The following is a 17,845-nucleotide window of genomic DNA, read 5'->3' as shown; positions in this document are numbered from 1 at the left end:
CTCGGTGCCTTTTTTTTTTTTTTTTTTTTTGTGGTATGCGGACCTCTCATTGTTGTGGCCTCTCCAATTGTGGAGCACAGGCTCCAAATGCACAGGATCAGCGGCCATGGCTCACAGGCCCAGCTTCTCCATGGCATGTGGGATCTTCCTGAACCAGGCACGAACCCATGTCCCCTGCATCAGCAGGTGGACTCTCAACCACTGCTCCACCAGGGAAGCCCCTCAGTGATTTTATTGTTATAAACTTGATATTTTTAGTAAGTTTATTTTCTAGAGCTCTCTCATAGCCCTCTCTGCATGCTTCACACATGTATTTTGTTAACTTATTCTTCTTATCTCAATAGCTTAGCAGTTAATACAAGCAAGCTGTTATAGAAGACTAAAAAAAATAAATGTATACTTTATAATTTTCATACCCAATAAGCCACCTTCATAACTGGAGTAGTAATTATACTTGTGAGTAGACAAGTAAGATAAGGGGGTCCAGTGAGGAAGCTGATAATTTATTGCCAAATTCTTTATCATATAAAAGGTCAATTTGGGCAGTCTCTTTTAACTTCAGTCTGTCTCATATAAATGGATGTAATAACAGTATCTTAAAACTTAATTGGTGAGCTTCAAGATGGCAGAGGAGTAAGATGCAGAGATCACCTTCCTCCCCACAGATACATCAGAAATATATCTACATGTGGAACTGCTCCTATATTACACCTACTGAATGCTGGCAGAAGACCTCATACTTCTAAAAAGGCAAGAAACTCCACACATACCTGGGTAGGGCAAAAGAAAAAAGAAAAAAACAGAGACAAAGAATAGGGATGGGACCTGCACCAGTGGGAGGGAGCTGTGAAGGAGGAAAGGTTTCCAAACACTAGAAGCTCCTTTATGGGTGGAGACTGCGGGTGGCAGAGGAGGGGAGCTTCAGAGCGATGGAGTAGAGCGCAGTCACAAGGGTGTGGAGGGCAAAGCGGTGAGATTCCCACACAGAGGATCAGTACCAACCAGCACTCACCAGACCGAGAGGCTTGTCTGCTCACCCACAGTGACGGGTGGGAGCTGGGAGCTGAGGCTTGGGCTTCGGTCAGATCGCAGGTAGAGGACTGTTGTTGGTGGCATGAACACAGCCTGAACGGGGCTAGTGCACACAGCTAGCCTGGAGGGAGTCCGGGCAAAGGTCTGGAACTGCCAAAGAGGCAAGAAACTTTTTCTCCCCTCTTTGTCTCCAGGTGTGTGAGGAGAGGAGATTAAGAGCACTGCTTAAAGGAGCTCCAGAGATGGGCACGAGCAGTGGCTATCAGCATGGACACAAGAGATGGGCAGGAGACACTAAGGCTGCTGCTACAGCCACCAAGAACTCTTCGAGCAAACACAGGACACTAACCACACCACCCCTCCCGGGAGCTTGTGCAGACCGCCACTGCCAGGGTCCCTTGATCCAGGGACAACTACCCCGGGAGAACACATGACATGCCTCAGGCTTGTGCAACGACACACTGGCCTCTGCCACCGTAGGCTCTCCCTGCATCTGTATCCTTCCCTCCCTCCAGCCTGAGTGAACCAGAGCCCCCGAATCAGCTGCTCCTTTAACCCCGTCCTGTATGATTGAAGAACAGACGCCCTCAGGTGACCTAAATGCAGAGGTGGGTCCAAATTCAAAGCTGAACACCGGGAGCTGTGCAAACAAAGAAGAGAAAGGGAAATTTCTCCCAGCAGCCTCAGGGGCAGCGGATTAAATCTCCACAATCAACTTGATGTACTCTGCATCCGTGGAATACCTGAATAGACAATGAATCATCCCAAAGTGAGGAGGTGGACTTTGGGAGCAATGATATATTAATTTTTCCCCTTTTTGCTCTTTTTGTGAGTGTGTATGTGTATGCTTCTGTGTGTGATGTTTTCTGTATAGCTTTGCTTTCACCATTTGTCCTATGGTTCTGTCCGTCCATTGTTCTATTTTTTTTAATTAATTTTTTTTCTCAATTATTATTATTTTTTATTTTAATAACTTTATTTTATTTTATCCTTTCTTTCTTTCCTTCTTTCTTCCTTCTTTCCTTCGTTCTTTCCTTCCTTTCTTCCTCTCTTTCTCTCTTTCTCTTTCTCTCTCTCTTTCTTTCTTTCTTTCTTCAATTTTTCTCACTTATATTCTGAGCCGTGCAGATGAAAGGTTCTCAGTGCTTCAGCCAGGAGTCAGGGCACTGAGGTGGGAGAGCCAACTTCAGGACACTCAACCACAAGAGACCTCCCAGCTCCACATAATATCAAATGGCGAAAATCTCCCAGAGATCTCCATCTCAATGCCAAAACCCAGCTTCACTCAATGACCAGCAAGATACAGTGCTGGACACCCTATGCCAAACAACTAGCAAGACAGGAACACAGACCCTCCCATTAGCAGAGAGGCTGACTAAAATCATTATAAGGCCACAGATACCACAAAACACACCACCAGACGTGGTACTGCCCACCAGAAAGACAAGTTCCAGCCTCATGCACCAGAACACAGGCACTAGTCCCCTACACCAGGAAGCCTACACAAGCTACTAAACCAAACTTAGCCACTAGGGACAGGCACCAAAAACAATGCGAACTACGAACCTTCAGCCTGCCAAAAGGTGACCACCAACACAGTAAGTTTAGCAAAATGAGAAGACAGAAATACACACAGAAGATGAAGAAGCATGGTAAAAACCCAACAGATCTAATAAATGAAGAGGAAATAGTCTACCTGAAAAAGAATTCAGAATAGTGATAGTAAAGATGATCCAAAATCTTGGAAATAGAATAGAGCAAATAAAAGAAACATTTAACAAAGACCTGGAAGAACAAAAGAGCAAACAAACAATGATGAACAACACAATAAATGAAATAAAAATTTCTAGAAGGGATCAATAGCAGAATAACTGAGGCAGAAGAATGGATAAGTGACGTGGAAGATAAAATAATGGCAATAACTACTGCAGAGCAGAATAAAGAAAAAAGAATGAAAACAATTTAGGACAGTCCCAGAGACCTCTGGGACACTAAACGCAACAACATTCGAAGTATAGTGGTCCCAGAAGAAGAAGAGAAAAGGAAAGGGACTGAAAAAATATTTGAAGGATTATAGTGGAAAACTTCCCTTATATGGGAAAGGAAATAGTTAATCAAGCCCAGAAAACACAGAGAGTCCAATAAAGGATAAATCCAAGGAGAAACACACCAAGACATATATTAATCAAGCTATCAAAAATTAAATACAAATAAAACATATTAAAAGCAGCAAGGGAAGAACAACAAAAACCACACAAGGGAATCCCCATAAGGTTAACAGCTAGTCTTTCAGCAGAAACTGAAACCCAGAAGGGAGTGGCAGGACATAATTAAAGTGATGAAGGAGAAAGCCCTACAACCAAGATTACTCTACCGAGCAAAGACCTCATTCAGATAGGAAGGAAAAATTAAAACCTTTACAGACAAGCAAAAGCTGAGAGAGTTCAGCACCACCAAACCAGCTTTACAACAAATGCTAAAGGAACTACTCTAAGCAGGAGAAGGAAAAAAATATTCCAAGCAAAAGGAAATCAAAAGAAAGCTGCAGTACCAATTCTCATATCAGACAAAATAGACTTTAAAATAAAGACTATTAGAAGAGACAAAGAAGGACACTACATAATGATCAAGGGATCGATCCAAGAAGAAAATATAACAATTGTAAATATTTATGCACCTAACATAGGCACACATCAATACATAAGGCAAATATTAACAGTCATAAAAGGGGAAATCTACAGTAACACAATCAGAGTAGGGGACTTTAACACCCCACTTTCTCCAATGGACAGATCATCAAAAATGAAAATAAATAAGGAAACACAAGCTTTAAATGATACATTAAACAAGATGGACTTAATTAATATTTATAGGACATTCCATCCAAAAGCAACAGAATACACATTCTTCTCAATGGCTCATGGAACATTCTTCAAGATAGATCATATCTTGGGTCACAAATCAAGCCTTGGTTAATTTAAGAAAATTGAATCTGTTTCAAGTATCTTTTCTGACCACAGTGCTATGAGACTAGATATCAATTACAGGAAAATATCTGTAAAATATACAAACACATGGAGGCTAAACAATACCCTACTTAATAAGCAAGTGATCACTGAAGAAATCAAAGAGGAAATCAAAATATACCTAGAAACAAATGACAATGGAGACACAATGACCCAACACCTATGGGATGCAGCCAAAGCAGTTCTAAGAGGCAACTTTATAGCAATACAATCCTACTTTAAGAAACATGAAACATCTAGAATAAACAATGTCAGTAATCAAGACAGTATGGTACTGGCACAAAAACAGAAATATAGATGAATGGAACAGGATAGAATGCCCAGAGATACACTCACACACATATGGTCACCTTTTCTTTGATAAAGGAGGCAAGAATATACAGTGACGAATAGACAGCCTCTTCAATAATTGGTGCTGAGAAAACTGGACACGTACATGTAAAAGTAAGAAATAAGAACAATGGATGGAAATAAGGAAATAAGAACAATACAATGGAATATTACTCAGCCATAAAAAGAAACGAAATTGAGTTATTTGTAGTGAGGTGGATAGATCTAGATTCTGTCATACAGAGTGAAGTAAGTCAGAAAGAGAAAGAGAAATACTGTATGCTAACACATATATATGAAATCTAAGAAAAAAAGAGAAATAATATCATGAAGAACCTAAGGGCAAGACAGGAATAAAGACACAGACCTACCAGAAAATGGACTTGAGGATATGGGGAGTGGGAAGGGTAAGCTGTGACAAAGCGAGAGAGTGGCATGGACATATATACACTACCAAACCTAAAGTAGATAGCTAGTGGGAAGCAGCTGCATAGCACAGAGAGATCAGCTCGGTGCTTTGTGACCACCTAGAGGGGTGGGATATGGAGGTGGGAGGGAGGGAGATGCAAGAGGGAAGAGATATGGGAACATATGTATATGTATAACTGATTCACTTTGTTATAAAGCAGAAACTAACTCACCATTGCAAAGCAATTATACTTCAATAAAGATATTAAAAAAACATTTGTTTCATGAATATCAAATAACATTATACATTAGGCACTAGCACAGTGTTCTCATATAAGAAACTATCTATAAATTATAAACATTTATTATCAATATCTTTCAAGCAAAATTAATAAATTATGAGAATAATTAGTATAAAGTATTTACATCTGTGAAGAGGTGCTATGGTGATACCCAATGCATATAAAAATACTTGTCAAGTTTTTTACCCACTATATTGTTGGATTGTTATGGTTTTCTGCTTTACTTTTCAGAGGACAGCTTTAATTTAGTCAGCTGAAAACTATAGCACTTCTAAATTGACAATTAATCTGTAAATATATGACACTTTGTAATTTGACTTAAAAATTCACTAATATCTTTTGTCTTGACATCATTAAATAGTTTAATTAAAATTGGTTTGATTTTTAATCCTTAAGGTTGAATAATCATTAACTTGTTATGGCTGTTGACTGATTTCTAAACATATGATTTCCCATTTCAATATGCACAACTGTACAAGCCAGTGATAATAACTTCTGCACCTCAGATATTCAAGTTTGTTGATTTGATTCAAGAAAAGATTTAAAGCACAACAGAAATATATCCAGTGAAGCTCTTCCCATGTCTCTCATTTTTCACATGTCCTTTGTCATCCAACTTCTTCACTTTTCTCAATCTTCATGAATCAGCTTGACATCTAGGAAATTCACTTGCTTATTTACTTTTTAAAACATTCTTAAAACATAGATGGTGTAAGGAATTCCATGACAGTATGGCCACAGTTCTTATGCTTTCTCCCAAAGGAATTGTTGGAATTCTGAGAGATGTTTCTCAGGTTGAGTATCATAAACTTTTACTGACATCTGACATTGAAGTTTAATTCTAGATAGCTTGGAGGATTCTGAGCAAAATGGTAAGGATACGAGATAAATTTTAGGGCAATTTCAGCCTTCCCTTATTCACCTGCTTGGTCTCTTCCTGAAAGCATGGATTTTATATATCCCATGTTCCTCTTCTCTTCACAACATGATGCTGTGGAAAACTAGTCAATATATTTCCTAATCATCGTTGGTTACATAAATTGTTTCCTCAGTGAAAAATGAAAATGTGAGATCCCTTGTGTAAAAAGCAGAAAAGAACAGTGTAGTTATTCGGCCTTAATGTATATATATATAACCTTTTCTTCTGCAGTCTCTCTCTAAATTTGACATGGTGTTTTTAAATTTGCTATTTAATGTTGTAAGTAAAATATTTTTTAATTATTAGCATGAATTTTACTGTTCATCTTTATATTGTTTAATTCCAGTTTCAAATGCAAATATCCCAATTTTAAAATGCCAGTTTAAAAACATTTAACTTATGTGGAATTCATAAAATTGCACAATCTGTATTTGGTAGCTTGTACATGGGTATGTATTTCACACTTAGAACAGTGAAAACTCTGCACACAACTCTCATCTGTGTTTTTGTCCAATTTTATTGAGATATAATTGACATACACCATGGTTTAAGTTTGGAGAATACAGCATAATGACTTGACTTGAATATATTGTGAAATAATTGCCACCATAAATTTAGTTAACATTCATCATCTCATACAGATCCAAAAAAAAAAAAAGAAAAATAAACGTTTTTTTCATTGTGATGAGAATTTTTAGATTTACTCTCTTTGCAACTTTCAAATATACCATAGAACAGTGTTAACTGTACTCATAACACTGTACATTAATATCACAACCCCAGTATTATTTATGTGGTAACCACAAGTCTTATCTCTTTTTCTATGAGTTTGGTTGTTCTTTTTTGGGGGGGGTTGTTTTTTGTTTTTTCTTTGAATTCTACATATAAGTAAGATCATATAGTCTTTGTCTTTTTCTGTCTGATATTTCAGTCAGCATAAGATACTCAAGCTCCATCCACATTGTCACAAATGACAATATTTTCCTCTTTTTTAACACTGAATAACATTCCATTGTTTATATACCACATCTTCTTTAGCCAGTCATCTGTGCAAGGAGACTTAGGTTGTCTTCACACCTTGGCTGTAGTGAATAATGCTGCAGTGAACATGGGGGTGCAGATATTTCTTCAACAGTGTTTCATTTCCTTTGGATAAATATTCAGAAGTAGAATTGCTGAATCATATGATAGCTCTATTTTTAATTTTGTGAGGAACCCCCATACTCTTTTCCATAGAGGCTGTACTGATTTACATTCCCATCAACAGGGTAAAATGGTTCCTTTATCTTTTTCTTTCTTTTTGGTAGATGAATTCTTTTTTTTTAACATCTTTATTGGAGTATAATTGCTTTACAATGGTGTGTTGGTTTCTGCTTTATAACAAAGTGAATCAGCTATACATACATATACATATATATATATATATATATATATATATATATCTCCCTATATCTCTTCCCTTTTGTTTCTCCCTCCCTCCCACCCTCCCTATCCCACCCCTCTAGGTGGTCACAAAGCACCAAGCTGATGATCTCCCTGTGCTATGTGGCTACTTCCCACTAGCTATTGGTTTTACATTTGGTAGTGTATATATGTCCATGCCACTCTCTCTTTGTCCCAGCTTGCCAATTTTATACATCTCAAACATTTATTCATTAGCTATCTGGGTATTATAAAACTTCATTTTAATAGGTAACTTCATGGAAGATACAACAGCTTTAATAATGCTACATGAGAGAATTCCCTGGTGGCGCAATGGTTAAGAATCTACCTGCCAATGCAGGGGACACGGGCTGAAGCCCTGGTCTGGGAAGATACCATATGACGCAGAGCAACTAAGCCCGTGACCCACAACTACTGAAGCCCATGCACCTGGAGCCCGTGCTCCACAAAAAGAGAAGCCACATCAATGAGAAGCCCGCACATGACAGCGAAGAGTAGCCCCCACTCGCTGCAACTAGAGAGAAAGCCCACATGCATCAATGAAGAACCAACGCAGCCAAAAATAAATAAATAAATAAATTAAAAAAATAATGTTAAATGAATACTAAATTAACTAGAGAGATAGATATACATATTCATAGAGGTATAAAAACATTTAGTGAAAAGGTCCCTCTTATAACCTATTCTATGTCTATTTAAAATGCAGTCTACAGCATAAAACTCCAGGCTCCCAGTATGGTGATTTAAACCCCACATGTGCGGCATAAATGAAGTACTTCATTACAAAAAGAGTGTAGTATTCAACAATAATTGCAGTGAACCATGGTTGCATATTGTCACTCTCCTTATGTTTCTGCACGTTGGAAATTTAAAAGGTTAGAGTCTTCAGCTGGAAGGAAACGTGACACTTGTATAGAGAGAGAGGCAGTGTGGTGTTTTGAAAAAAGTGTAAGTTTGAAGCAAGTAAAATATCTAGGTTCAACTCTAATCTAAGCCAATTTTAGCTGTAAGACTTGGCATGACTCTGAAACTCATGATGCTGCTCAATAAAATGGAAATAATCATGATCTTAATAAGATTAGAAATCATTTGTGAAAAGTTCTTGGCATGTAATAGGTGTTCAACAAGGGGCAGCCACTATTATAAATCCCAGCTCACTCATTTTGTCTGGAAACACACCCTCTTTTATGACTAAGAAACTTGTTTTCATTTCTCACAGCCCAGTGGTAATATCCACTCCCTTTGAATGCCAGACGTGGTCACTCAGAGAGAATCTGATGCTCTGCCTTTGTTTGCTAACATCAATTTTCATCTGCTTGGTAATAGCACCGTACTCAAGCGCGCTTACCTTTCCAATCATCATCATAGCAAGACTGTCAGCTCTTGGGGGCAAAAACCGTCTGATTCATATTTCTATCTACAACTCAGGAGGTCCTAATAAGATTTCTCTGGATTGTATCAATGAATAAAAAACCTGATACCTAGAGGGAAAAAACAGGTTCAAGAGTTACTCAGAGGCGGTAGTAGAAAGTCCATCTCTTGTCTTTCAATCTTCTGCTGTATTCACTGTCTGAAACATAATTTCTGGTAAATACCTAAAGGAGAAATTATAGTTGGGAAAGAAAATTAAAATAAACAACATTTAGTGTTTTATTTTCTTGCTGATTATTTTACTTCTGGATTTTAGTTACAAATTTTTGGCAGATGATAAGTATTTTAAAGCAGCTGGTGGTCAAATATCAGTTTATTGCTCCAAGGTTGTCACTAGATGTCTGGAGTTCCTACTCTATCAATAAGTACCATGTGCTATATGTTGATGCCACACCATGACAGTGATGTTATATCTAAACTCTAGCTTAAATCGTGGAATAGTCTGGTGACTGGCTTATATGGCACAAGTGTTTACTCTGAATATATTCCTCAGTTTTAACTGGAATAACAACAGTTTACTGAAGTTCTGAGACTCTGGGAAGTACAGTATCATAGAGCTAATTGGAATTTTAAGACCATCTGGGCAAATATTGTCATTTTATAAGGAGAAAACTGTTCAATAACTGAAATGTTCAGTAACTGAGATGTTTAATACCTTACCTAAATGCAAATAATGTTAGAAACCATGTAAGATCCAGCTTCTACTGACAGCCATTCACTGAGCCAATTGTTTTACGATCATTATGCATCTTGTTAACTAAAAACCATTATTTTCACTAAAGTTAATCCTTATTACACATAGCATTTAGCTTGACTTTTATAATGACCCTCAAAAGTTGAATACAATTTAGATTCACAATATAGATAAAAAAAGGAACACTGAGAAAGGCTGAATCTTTAACTCTGTATCAGAGAATGTTACCTATGGAGGCTTATGCATGAAGCCACTTGATTCTTCTTTTCTTAATTGGAGTAAAATTGCTTTAAAATATTGTGTTAGTTTCTGCTGTACAATAAAGTGGATCAGCTATATGTTACCTATATCCCCTCCATCTTGAACCTTCCTTCCACCCCACCCCAATTCCACCCATCTAGATCATCACATAGCACTGAGCTGAGCTCCCTGTGCTATACAGCAGGTTTTCACTACCTATCTATTTTACACATGGTAGTGTATTTATGTCAAACCTAAACTCCCAATTCATCCAACCCTTCCCTTCCCCCCGGTGTCCACATGTCCATTCTCTATGTCTATGTCTCTATTCCTGCCCTACAGATAGGTTCATCTGTACCATTTTTCAGGATTCCACATATATGTGTTAATATACGATATTTGTTTTTCTCTTTCTGGCTTACTTCACTCTGTATGACAGACTCTAGGTCCATCCACATCTCCACAAATGACCCAATTTTGTTCCTTTTTATGGCTGAATAATATTCCATTGTATATATGTACCACATCTTCTTTATCTGTTCATCTGTCATTGGACATTTAGGTTGCTTCCATGTCCTGCCTGTTGTAAATAGTATGGCAATGAACATTGGGGTGCATATGTCCTTTCGAATTATGGTTTTCTCAGGGTATATACCCAGCAGTGAGATTTCTGGGTCATATGGTACTTCTATTTTTGGTTTTTTAAGGAACCTCCATACTATTCTCCATAGTGGCTGTATCAATTTACATTCCTACTAACAGTGCAAGTGGGTTCCCTTTCCTCCACACCCCCTCCAGCATTTATTGTTTGTAGATTTTTGATGATGGCCATTCTGACCAGTGTGAGGTGATACCTCATTGTAGTTTTGATTTGCATTTCTCTAATAATTAGTAATGTTGAGCATCCTTTCATGTGCTTTTGACCATATGTATGTCTTCTTAGGTGAAATGTCTATTTAGGTCTTACACACATTTTTTAATTGGGTTGTTGTTTTCTTTTTGATATTGAGCTCCATGAGCTGTTTATGTATTTTTGAGATTAATCCTTTGTGCATTGCTTCATTTGCAAATATTTTCTCCCATTCTGAGGGTTGTCTTTTTGTCTTGTTTATCATTCCTTTGCTGTGAAAAAGTTTTTAAGTTTAATTTCATCCAATTTGTGTGTGTGTGTGTGTGTGTGTTTTTGTATTATCATTACTGTAAGAGGTGGGTCAAAAAATATCTTGCTGTGGTTTATGTAAGAGTGTTTTCCTCTAAGAGTTTTATAGTGTCCAGTCCTTACATTTAAGTATTTAATCCATTTGGAGTTTAATTTTGTGCATGGTGTTAGGGAGTGTTCTAATTTCATTCTTTTACATGTAGCTGTCCAGTTTTCCCAGCACCACTTATTGAACAGGCTTTTTTCCATTGTATGTTCTTGCTTCCTTTGTCATACATCAGGTGACCATAGGTTCGTGGGTTTATCTCTGAGCGTTCTATCTTGAATCATTGATCTATATTTCTGTTTTTGTGTCAGTATGATACTCTCTTGATAACTGTAACTTTGTAGTGTAGTTTGAAGTCAGGGAGCCTGATTCCTCCAGCTCGGTTTTTCTTTCCAAAGATGGCTTTGGCTATTAGGGGTATTTTGTGTTTCCATACAAATTGTAAATATTTTTTCTCTAATTCTGTGAAGAATGCCATTGGTAGTTTAATAGGGATTGCATTGAATCTGTAGATTGCTTTGGGTAGTATAGTCATTTTCAAAATATTGATTCTTCCAATCCAAGAACATGGTATATTTCTCATCTGTTTATGTCATCTTTGATTTTTTTCATCAGTGTTTTATACTTTTCTGAGTACAAGTATTTTTCCTCCTTAAGTAGGTTTATTCCTAGGTATTTTATTCCTTTTGTTGCAATGATAAATTGGATTGTTTCCATAATTTCTCTTTCAGGTCATCTGCAAGCAGTGACAGTTTTACTTCTTTCCAATTTGGATTCCTTTTATTTATTTTTTTCTTCTCTGATTGCCATGGCTAGGACTTCCAAAACTATGTTGAATAAGAGTGGCAGGAGTGGACATCTTTGTCTTGTTTCTGATCTTAGTGAACATGCTTTCAGTTTTTCACAATTGAGTATGATGTTTGCTGTGGGTTTGTCATATATGGCCTTTATTATGTTGAGGTAGATCTCTATATGCCCATTCTCTGGAGAGTTTTTATCATCAATGACTGTTGAATATTGTCAAAAGCTTTTTCTGCATCTACTGAGATTATCATATGGATTTTATTCCTTAATTTGTTAATATGGCTTATCACATTGATTGATTTGCCTATATTGAAGAATCCTTGCATACCTTGGATAAATCAACTTGATCATGGTGTATGATTCTTTTAATGTGTTGTTGGATTGTTTCTTAGTATTTTGTTGAGGATATTTCCATCTATGTTCATCAGTGATATTGGTCTGTAATTTTCTTTTTTTGTGTGATATTGTTATCTGCTTTTGGTGTCAGGGTGATGGTGGTTTTGTAGAAATATTTCAGAGTGCTCCTCCCTCTGCAATTTTTTGGAAGAGTTTCAGAAGCTTAGGTGTTAGCTTTTCTCTAAATGTTTGATAGAATTTTCCTGTGAAGCCATCTAGTCCTGGACTTTTGTTTGTTGTAAGACTTTAAATTACAGTTTCAATTTCACTACTTGTGATATGTCTGTTTATGTTTTCCAGTTCTTCCTGGTTCAGTCTTGGAAAGTTGTACCATTCCAAGCATTTTTCCATTTCTTCCTTGCCCATTTTATTGGCATATAGTTGTTTGTAGTATTCTCTAATGATCCTTTTAATTTCTGTGGTGTCAGCTTTGATTTCTCCCTTTTCTTTTCTAATTTTATTGATTTGCATCCTCTTTTTTTTTTCTTGATGAGTCTGTCTAAATGGTTATCAATTGTGTTTATCTTCTCTAAGAAACAGCTTTTAATTTTATTGATCTTTGCTATTGTTTTCTTCATTTTTATTTTATTTATTTCTCCTCTGATCTTTATGATTTCTACTTACTTTGAGTTTCCTTTATTCTTCTTTCTCTAGTTACCTTAGGCGTAAAGCTAGATTGTTTATTTGAGATTTTTCTTGTTTCTTGAGGTGAGATTGAATTGCTTAAACTTCCCTGTTAGAACTGCTTTTGCTGTGTCCCATAGGTTTTCGGTCATCGTGTTTTCATTGTCATTTTTTTCTATGTGTTTTTTAAATTTCTTCTTTGATTTCTTTAGTGATCTGTTTAGCACGCTCTTTAGCCTTCATGTATTTGTGTTTTCTAAAGTTTTCTTTTTTGTGTAATTGATTTCCAATGTCATAGTGTTGTGGTCAGAAAAGATGTTTGATATGATTTCAAATTTCTTAAATTTTCTGAGACTTGATTTGTGACCCAAGATGTGATCTATAGCAGAGAATGCTCTGTGTGCACTTGAGAGGAAAGTTTATTCTAACACTTTCAGTTGGAATGTCCTATTAATATCAATTAAATCTATCTCATCTATTGTGTCATTTAAAGCTTGCATTTCCTTATTTATTTTTTGTTTGGATGATCTGTCCATTTGTGTAAGTGGAGTTTTAATGTCCCCTACTATTATTCTCTTACTGCCAATTTCTTCTTTTATGGTTTTTAGCATTTGCCATATGTATTGAGATGCTCCTATGTTGGGTGCATAAATATTTATAATGTTTATATCTTCTTCTTGGATCGATCCCTTGATCATTATGTAGTGTCCTTCCTTATCTCTTGTAACAGCCTTCATTTTAAAGTCTATTTGATCTGATACAAGTATTGCTACTCCAGCTTTCTTTTGATATCCATTTGCATGGAATATCTTTTTCCAACCCTTCACTTTCAGTCTGTATGTGTCCCTAGGTCTGAAGTGGGTCTCTTATAGACAGCTTATATATACATGTTGTTTTTGTATCCATTCAGCCAGTGTGTGTCTTTTGATTGGAGCATTTAATCCATTTATTTTCAAGGTTATTATTGATATGTATGTTCCTATTCCCATTTTCTTAATTGCTTTGGGTTTGTTTTGTGGGTCTTTTTCTTCTCTTGTTTTTCATGCCTAGAGAAGTTCCTTTAGCATTTGTTGTAAAGTTGATTTGGTGGTGCTGATTTCTCTTAGCTTTTGCTTGTCTGTGAAGCTTTTGATTTCTCCATCTAATCTGAATGATGTCCTTGCTGGGTAGAGTAATCTTGTTTGTAGGTTTTGTTCTTTCATCCCTTTAAGTATATCCTTCCACTCCCTTCTGGCCTGCAGAGTTTCTGCTGAAAAATCAGCTGATAACCTTGTAGGGATTCCTTTGAATTTTATTTTTTGCTTATCCCTTGCAGCTTTTAATATTATTTGAATTTAGTTTTTGTTAGTTTGATTAATATGTGTCTTGTTGTGTTTCTCCTATGGTTTATCCTGTATGGGACTCTCTGCGCTTCCTGGACTTGAGTTGCTATTTCCTTTCCCATATCTCTTTTCAATTATATCTCTTCGAATAATTTCTCAGATCCTTTCTTTTTCTCTTCTTTTTCTGGGACCCCTATAATTTGAATATTGGTGCATTTAGTGTTGTCCCAGTGTTCTCTGAGATTGTCAGAATTCTTTTCATTCTTTTTTCTTCATTCTGCTCCTTGACTGTTATTTCCACCATTCTGTCTCCCAGCTCACTTATTTGTTTTTCTGCCTCAGTTATTTTGTTATTGATTCCTTTTTTAGTGTATTTTTCATTTCAGTTACCGTATTGTTCATCTGTTTCTTTGTTCTTTAGTTCTTCTAGATCTTTGTTAATCATTTCTTGTATTTTCTCATTCTGTGCCTCCATTCTATTTCTGAGATTCTGGCTCATCTTTACTATCCTTCCTCTGCGTTCTTTTTCAGGTGGACTGCCTGTTTCCTCTTCATTTGTTTGGTCTTGAAGGTGTCTACCTTGTTCCTTCATCTGTGACATATTTTTTTTTTTTTTTTTTGATGGGTGGGATTGTGTTCCTTTATTACTTGTTTTTTGGCATGAGGCTTCCAACACTGGAGTTTGTAGGCTGTTGGGTACAGCTGGGTCTTAGTGCTGAGTTGAGGACCTCCATGGGACCACACTCTGATGAATATTCCCTTGAGTCTGAGGGTCTCTGTTAGTACAGTGGTTCAGACTCAGAGCTCCCACTATAGGAGCTCTGGCTAAATCCCCGGCTTATGAGCAAAGATCCCGCATATCATGCAGGGAGGGAAAAAAAGGGGAAAAAAAAAGAAACAGAACAATAACAAAGAGTGAAAAATAAAATAAGATTAGAAAACTAGGAGATATGTTAGAAAGAATAAAAAAAAATAAAATTATAGATGAAACAACAACCAGAACCAATATATTAAAAAAGAGGAGAATAAAAACCAGCTGGAAATGGCCTTGGCTGTGGGGAGTGGGGCATAGGCAGGGACAGGGTTTAGGTGGTGGGCAGGACCTATGCTTAGGACCCACAGGGGCAGAAATGGCCTGGGGGGGATGGGGGTCTTAGGCTCAATGCCACAGGGTGGCCCAGGAGTGCCTCTTGCCTTGGAGGGCAGTGGACCAGGTCTGAGATCCCAACAGCCTCACTTGGCTTGAGTGGGTGGGGGAAACACTCCTTCCAATCTTCTGATCCAGGAGGGTCCTTCTGCATTGGCCTCTCTTCTTCTTACCACCTTCCCTCCTTCCTATGCCCCTAGGACCCACGTGACCTCAGGGGGCCCCAGGAGGCAGAGAACCAAACCCGGAAGCTCAACGGGCTTCCCGGGGCCGAGTGGGTGGGGGAAATGCCTGATGCACTTCCTCTGATCCCCCTGCCCGGGAAGTCCCCCCCATCTGTCTCGCCTCCTCTTCCCCCCTCCTCCCTTCCTCCCACACCCCTAGGATCCACAAGGCTGGAGTGGACCCTGGAGATTCAAGGACCAGGTCTGGGAGTCCAGCAGGTTTCCTGGGATCTGAGTTGGCAGGGGAAATGCCCTCCGTGCCTCCCCTGACCCTGTTTTTCTGGAAGGCTCTGCCCGCCCACCATTCTCCCCCGCCCTGCTGCCCTCTTACAACCTAGGACCTCGGAGGTGTCCTCAGAGGGTGGAGGACCCACGCTGAGAGTCCTGCAGGTTTCCTGGGGCCTGATTGGATGGCAGAAATGCTAGGAACACTCCCCCCAATCCTCAGGTGTCCTTACAGGCATGGGAAGCCTACTCGCTCCCAGACACCCATCAGGGGCACCAGTCCTGTCTGGTCTCCACTTCTCCTCCCCTCTCACTCCACCTATGTCCTACCTGGTTACTCGGGGGTTCCTCCCATCTCCTTGGGTGTCAAGATCCCCCACCAGCAACTGGTAAGTTCCCTAGTTTTGGGGAGACATGAATTCTGCGTCCTCCCCCTCCAGCATCTTGACTCTGCCCCTCCACATACTTGATTCTTCAAACAGTATTCTTTCACCATATCTCACTTCTATACTTAAACTAACCCAAATGAATAGGGTTTTTGTTGCTGTTGTTTAGTGTTTCTATCAATTAATAAATGTCCTTTTTAAAAGAAATTTTAGATTCATAGGAAAATTAAGCAGAAGATACAAAGATTTTGTGTTTCTTTTTACATATAACTCCTGTCTCTACACACACATGACCCCTCCACCAGAGTCATACATTTGCTACAATTGATGTGCCTAGAATGACACATCATAATTATCCGAAGTCCTCAGTTTACACCAGGGTTCATTCTTGGTGTTTTACAGTTTATGGGTTTTGACAAATATATAATGACATATAACCACCTCTGTAGTATCATACAGAATAGTTTCATTGTTCTAAAATTCCTCTATGTTAACCAATCATCCCTCTCTCCTCCCTAACCCCTAGCAACTACTGATCTTTTTACTGTCTCCATAGGTTTGCATATTTCAGAATCTAACATAGTTGGAATAATACAGTATGTAGCCTTTCCAAAGTGGTTTCTTTCACTTATTTCTATGCCTTTAAATTTCTTTCATGTTTTCATATCTTGAGAGCTTATTTATTTTTAGTGCTGAATAATATTCCATTTTCTGGGTGTACCACAGTTTATCTATTCACAAACTGAAAGATATACTGGTGTCTTCCAATTTTTGTCAGTTATTAATAAAGCAGCTATAAATATCCATATGCAGGTTTTGTGTGGACATAATTTTCAATTCATTTGGATACATACCAAGGAAAATGATTGGTGGATCATATGTTAAGAGTCTGTTAATTTTTGTAAGAAATTATCAAACTGTCTTACAAAGTAGCTGCACCATTTTGATCTCCACCAGCAATGAATGCAAGTTCTTGCTCCACATCCTCATCAGCATGTGCTGTTCTCAGTGTTTTACATTTTAGCCATGCTAACGTGTGTAGTGTTATCCCATTTTAAATTGCAATTTCCTAATGACATATAACATTGAACATCTTTTCATATGCACAATTTCTATTCAAATATATTCTTTGATGAGATGTCTGTTCAGGTTTTGGCTTATTTTTTAATTGGTTGTTTATTTTCTTAGAGTTGATGAGCTCTTTGTATATTTTAGATAACGCACTTTATCAGATATATCTTTCCCAAATATTTTCTCTTAATCTATGACATTGTCTATCACAAAGCAGAAGTGTTTAATTTAAGTCAAATCCAGCTTATCATTTGTTTCTTTCATGTATCATGTGCCAGTCTTATATCTAAAAGTTCTTTGCCATACCCAAGGTCCTCTATGTTTGTTCCTATGTTATCTTCTAGGAGTTTTATTGTTTTTCATTTTATATTTAGCTCTTCTGATCCATTTTAAGTTAATTTGTGTGAAGGTCTGTGTCTAGGTTCATTTCTTTTGCATGTGCATATCAGTTGTTCCAGCACCATTTGTTGAAAAGACTATCTTTGCTCCATTGTTATGCCTTTGATTCGTTGTGAAAGATGAGCTGACCATATTTATAGGGTCTATTTCTTGGCTATCTATTCTGTTCTTTTGATCTATTTGTATTTTTTTTTTTTTTTTTTTTTTTTTTAGCCAT

The sequence above is a fragment of the Neophocaena asiaeorientalis genome, unplaced genomic scaffold, assembly GCF_003031525.2.
Source record: "Neophocaena asiaeorientalis asiaeorientalis breed wild unplaced genomic scaffold, Neophocaena_asiaeorientalis_V1.1 scaffold151, whole genome shotgun sequence".
NCBI lineage: Eukaryota > Metazoa > Chordata > Mammalia > Artiodactyla > Phocoenidae > Neophocaena > Neophocaena asiaeorientalis.
The sequence above is the reverse complement of the archived record's forward strand: the minus strand, read 5'-3'. Positions refer to the sequence as shown.